Here is a 5,758-nt window from a genome sequence, read left to right on the forward strand (position 1 = left end):
TGAGGCAACATCATGGACAATGTTCTACCAAACCAGGAGAGATGGGGTACCACAGCAGCAACCTCCTTCTTAGTGAGCACTGTTCTCCTCGGGGAGCTGGATGGAGGTGGGGTCTTGGAGCCGCTAAGACCTGTCAACCCATGATGGTGAGAAAGGGAAATTCCAAAAGAGGTTGGGTCTGAGTGGGGACCTCTGAAGGGTAACGGGACAGCGATTTCGCCTCTCCTGTCCACCTCTTGTAATAATAGTATTTTCATAATCATTCTCCAATGACCTTGCCTCGCTCTATCTCCCAGGGTATGTCCACAGTCTTCGTGTTTGACCTCAGCTGTGAGAAAATGTCCTTGCTATTAGTCTTTGCTTATCTTGCAATTCTCTGAAGATATCCCTCTAATAGCCTACTGCCATTTGTTACTCTTTTCTCTCTATTCCTTGTGTGTCATCATGTTTTCTTGCTTATTTCTGTCATGTGCTCACACCTGCAATCTGATCTATCCTTCAAGGTCTGTCTTAGATGCCTTCACGAAGCCACCCTGGATGGAGACAATTCCCTTCTCTGGAACCCCACAGCACTTAGTTTCTATGCCTTCTGTGATCATCAGCAAACTGGCATGTGCTTGCATTAGACTCACTGCTTGCACCACCCTTCAGATTCCTTAAGGCAGGAATTGTCTTGTACCTAGGCCTGCCCTTGGCACACTGTACTTGCTTGATAAGCATTCACTGAATTCAATTGGAAGTTCCAATTTGGGAAGAAAAGACACATACATCAAGCATGACACATTTAAAGAAAGTGGAGGTCATTTTCCACACCTCCTTGAGAGATGCCTCCTATGTAGGCCTCTGCCACACGGGTATAGGACAGGAAGTAAAAGGCATGGCTAAAAACTACCTGCTTGGAGAACTCTTTTCTTCAGGAGAAACACAAGCTTAAAAAGAAATCACCACTACCTCTCATTGCCTGTAATAAGGAAATTCTGAATAATTATTTCCTGGGGACCTGTTGAGTCAGAAGTTCACGCCTGGTTAGGTAAGTCGTGGGTGTGGTCAGGGAAGAAGTGAGGAATTTTTTTTTGGCTTCTGTGCCCAGCATCAGCTATTTATAAATCAGTGATGCAAGTTTCCACATGTAGAATCCTTGCTATTGTGCAGAGTACTTTCATACACATGCCCAAATAGGACGGAGCAAGGCTAGCTGTCTAGAAAAGGAAACTGATGGAGTAGGTTCAAAGGATCCCTCGATCCTTTCCCTGGAAAAAGATCTTTCTTCAGGGTGGGAACCCAGTGGGAAAGGAGAAGCAGAACCTCCCTGTTCTGACAGTGTTAGCATGGAGATGTCTAGCAACCAATTGGAGGGAGAGAGTTGGCTGAAGAGTCGATTTCAGAGTCATTGGCATGTAACTGTGAACTGAAGAGCCCACAGTGGGCAAGGTCACCCAGGGAGGGTGAGAGGAACAGCAGGATGAAGTCCCAACACTTAGGTGGTGAGAGGAGGACGAGACCCCCAAGAAGGCCAGGAAGGGACCGCTGAGAGGTTAGGCAGAGATAAGGGAGGAAGTCATCAGGGAAATCAAGGGAGTGGAGGCTTCTGAGGGAGGGAGGGAGAGAGAGAGACAATTGGCCCCAGTGGATGTAGCACAGACTTTCTGCTGTAAGGTAAGAACAAAGGTGTGTCCATTGGATTTGGAGTGGGGCAGAGGATGAGATGAGTGGAATAAAAGTGGAGACGGAAGGTGGATTTTCCTGGTGCCGAGAGGAATGAGACGTACAGAGAGCATGGCAGACACAGAGGTGCCCCGACGGTCAGCAGCTGTCAGCTCCTACAGGCTCCTCCTTCCTCTGGGCAGCGCCATGTGGTGACTGAGCAGGGCTGAGGTATAAAGGCCTGGTTGTTTCAGCCCAGTTTGATTTGCTCTGATGGGCGATACCTGCTCCAAGCTCTCCACCGTCTTTGCTGGGACTGAAGCACAGTTTCACTCCTCCCTCTGCCCTGTCCTGCTTCCTCATCCTTCCTTTCGTTGGTGTTGATTCCTAATCAACATCTTGTTTCCCAAGCTCCATTTTGGCATCTGCTTCCAGAGAACCCAACTGCTGACAGAAAATGCTGGAAACAAGTCTTTTGCAGAGTTAACTGAGAAGGGAAAAAGAAAAGAGCAAAAGCAAAAATGTAGGTTTTTTTTTTCCTTTTTATGTTTTCTTTCTCTTTGCTTGTTTTAGGAGTAGGAAGGGTGGGACTTCCTGGTGGCGCAGTGGTTAAGAATCCGCCTACCAATGCAGGGAACACAGGTTCGAGCCCTGGTCCGGGAAGATCCCACATGCTGTGGAGCAACTAAGCCCATGCGCCACAACAACTGAGCCTGCGCTCTAGAGCCCGAGAGCCACAACTCTTGAGCCCGTGTGCCACAGCTACTGAAGCCTGTGTGTCTAGAGCCTGTGTTCTGCAACAAGAGAAGCTACTGCAATGAGAAGCCCTTGCACTGCAATGAAGAGTAGCCCCTGCTCACTGCAACTAGAGAAAGCCCGCGCGCAGCAATGAAGACCCAACGCAGCCAATAAAAAAATTAATTAATTAACTAGAAAAAAAAAAGAGAGCAGGAAGGGAGCCAGTGGAGAGGGGGTGTGTGAAGATGCTGGCAAAAGAGAGGATGATTGACAGAGCGAGGTCTCGGGAAGAAGAGGGTGGACCTTAAGGCCAGGAAGAGTGATTGGCCCAGAATAAGAGGGACGTGTTGCCCAGTCTCTGAGATTGAGGCTGAGGACATGCTGATGGGGTGATGTAGAGTGTTTGGGGGTTAGTCAAGGAACACCCTGCCCAATGACTTTAGTTCCAGCACTGGGAGATGACCTAGCACTAGAGAGATGAAGGGAGGAATCCTTGAGGTTAAGGTGGATGAGATGCTTTTCCCCACGGTGAGAGAGGATCTGGGGGAGGTAAATTTTAGCGCAGCTCTAAACAGAGGAGAAACCTTGGGTAAAACTCATTAAACAAGAGAATGGGATCTGGGACAGGGCAGAAAGGCCCACTTCATGTTATGAGAACCTATTTAGTCTGTCCAGATGGATTTTGGGTAGTGATTCTGGAGTCCAATGACTTTTCTATTTCTTAAAACTCTGCTCCATCCTCATATTTGCTAAACATACACTTGTGTGTTTTATATAACATACAAGACATGATAAAAAAATATTGAACAGGGCAGGATTGTGATGAAAACCTTCCAGCACCTTAGGATACTGTCATTGAATCAGCTCCAATTTCTCCTTACTGTACAATTATCTATTCCATACAGCTCCACTTGTTCCAGAAGGATGTGATTTCAGATGTCATGAAATGCCCTAATCAAATACAGACCCTGGTCTATTACACCTCCTTGTTCTATCAGTCTATAACCCTGACAAGAGAACGTGACATGAGGACACTCTGGCATGATCTGCCCTTACTGAGCCCCCACAAGACACTGGCAGACACATTTACTTCTCCTAAGGGCTCACAAAACATCTTTTTGTATCTCATTTGAAGATTTTTGCTTGAGGTCGTTGTCAAGGCCACTGATGTAGTAGTTTTTAACACTCACCATTTTTTCATTTTCGAAAGTCAGAGCTATGCTACCTCCAGCCTTCTAACCTCTCTCTGCCATCCATGATTCCTCAAAGATTATTGGCAGTGAGTTGGTGATACTCTCAGTTAGGTTTTGTTTTTGTTTTTGTTCTTTTTGGTACTCTGGCACGGAATTCATTCAGACCAGGAGGTTTGAACACATTTAGAACAGTTACAATTTTTTTTCTTACATTCTTTTTCAGGTGTTTGATTCTGAACCCTGTTTTTTTTTTTTTAATAAATTTATTTATTTATTCGCTGTGTTGGGTCTTCAGTGCTGCGCACTGGCTTTCTCTAGTTGCGGTGAGTGAGAGTTACTCTTCGTTATGATGCGTGGGCTTCTCATTACAGTGGCTTCTCTTGTTGCAGAGCACAGGCTCTAGGCACATGGGCTTCAGTAGTTGTGGCACATGGGCTCAACAGTTGTGGCTCACGGCCTCTAGAGCACAGGCTCAGTAGTTGTGGCAAATGAGCTTAGTTGTGTCACAGCCTGTGGGATCTTCCCGGATCAGGGCTCGAACCCATGTCCCCTGGATTGGCAGACAGATTCTTAACCACTGTGCCACTAGGGAAGCCCTGAATCCTGCTTACCATGTCGTTCTACCCTCTTCCATTCCAATGCCATGCTTCTAATTGAGAAGTTGGAAGCACTAAAAGGATTCTGCTCTCTCTCTATCATCTGGAAACATGACACAATTGGCCATGAAGGGACTCATCCCTAACCTGTTCTTTTGTTGCAACCAGTTTCACCTCCTACCAAGACCAAAATTCCTTATCTTTTCTGTAGCGATCTAGACACCATCAAGTTCAACATCCTGGCACTTACGGAGTGAATGATAATTCTAGTGGGAAAATGGGGGGAAAGTAAAAGACAAAAGGAAATAACTCTAAAACCAACGCATGCATACTTTTTTTTCCTGCAACTGCAAAGGTCCTGCTCCAGCTCACCAATGGTGTAATTGCTTTTTTCTATCTTATTTCGCCACCAGATGGCATAACTGAGTGCATTTTTTTTTTTTTTTAAAAGGAGGGGTGAAGGCTGCTATCCTAAAAAACCCCAACAAAACACTATCAGACAATCAATGCTGAAAATGCCCATGAGAAAGCGCATTCCATGTGTCTGTTCTAAGTGAGCTGATATTTTGATATCATCTCCTCTTCATGAAAGTACATCTTAACCTTAAAATTCCTCAGATGAGCCTCCTAAATTTTTCTTCCCCGTGTGTGTGTGTGTGTGTGTGTGTGTGTGTGTGTGTGTGTGTGTGTGTGTGTGTGTGTGTGTGTGTGGAAAGCCCCGGGGAGTCAGAATTGGAAGTGGGTTGTCTTTATCCGCATCTGACATGTACTTCCCTCTGCTATAAACTCCTTACTATTTAGCCATTGAATTTCCTAGTGGATGAAGATATTGATGAGGAATTAGTGCTAATATTAACATGACTGACTAAAATATGCATCCCATTCTGTGAAGAGAAGTGCTGAGTGTTATGTGGGGGTCTTAGGACAACTACAGTTGAACCCTGAGTATTAGGCTGTCCCTTTGGTTGCATCTGGATATGCTTTGGCGCTTGTGGGATTTGGAGACCGAGGTAAGGGGTGCCCGAGAGTCTGCTATGGGTCTTTGAGGCTGAGGAGGTGGGAGAAGGAGGCATGAGAGCAGTTATGAGAAGAGGGAACTGAAAAAAGTAAAAACATTCAGGGCTTGCTTTGTGCTTCTGTACACTTTTGACCCTGGGGAATTTTAAAGGACTTTTCTAATATTTATCTTAGTTGGATGGAGTCATTCATTTGATAAATATCCCAGGCAGTATGTAGGGGTTGGGAATAAGCAGTAAATGCTGCAGAGTTCCAGCCTTCAGGAAGCTTTTTTTTAATTAAAATTTTTTAAAATTATTATTATTATTTTTGTAAATTTGGCTGCACTACGTGGCATTTGGAATCTTAGTTCCCAGACCAGTTATTGAACCTGGGCCCCAGCAGTGAAAGCACTGAGTCCTAACCACTGGATTGCCAGGGAAGTCCCCTCCAAGGAGCTTTCTAAGATTGTTTTTTGGCCCCACAGGACAAGGTGTAAATCCCAGGACAGGTGCTTTGACTGAGGCCCCAGGGAACACCAAATGCCCAGATGTGCGGACAGAGAAACAACTCCCAGCAAAGGCAGAATTC

At 45.6% G+C, this 5,758-nt stretch overlaps 1 long non-coding RNA gene across 1 annotated transcript; it reads left to right on the top strand.

The window, feature by feature from the left end:
• The first annotated feature begins 1,201 nt into the window (after nt 1-1,201).
• On the top strand, nt 1,202-3,394 carry LOC130831286 (uncharacterized). The gene is made up of 3 exons (XR_009048028.1): nt 1,202-1,220; nt 2,056-2,167; nt 3,288-3,394. It is a non-coding gene; the product is annotated as an uncharacterized LOC130831286 (long non-coding RNA).
• The last annotated feature ends 2,364 nt before the right edge of the window (nt 3,395-5,758 follow it).

The sequence above is a fragment of the Hippopotamus amphibius genome, chromosome 11 (genome assembly GCF_030028045.1).
Source record: "Hippopotamus amphibius kiboko isolate mHipAmp2 chromosome 11, mHipAmp2.hap2, whole genome shotgun sequence".
Taxonomy (NCBI): domain Eukaryota; kingdom Metazoa; phylum Chordata; class Mammalia; order Artiodactyla; family Hippopotamidae; genus Hippopotamus; species Hippopotamus amphibius.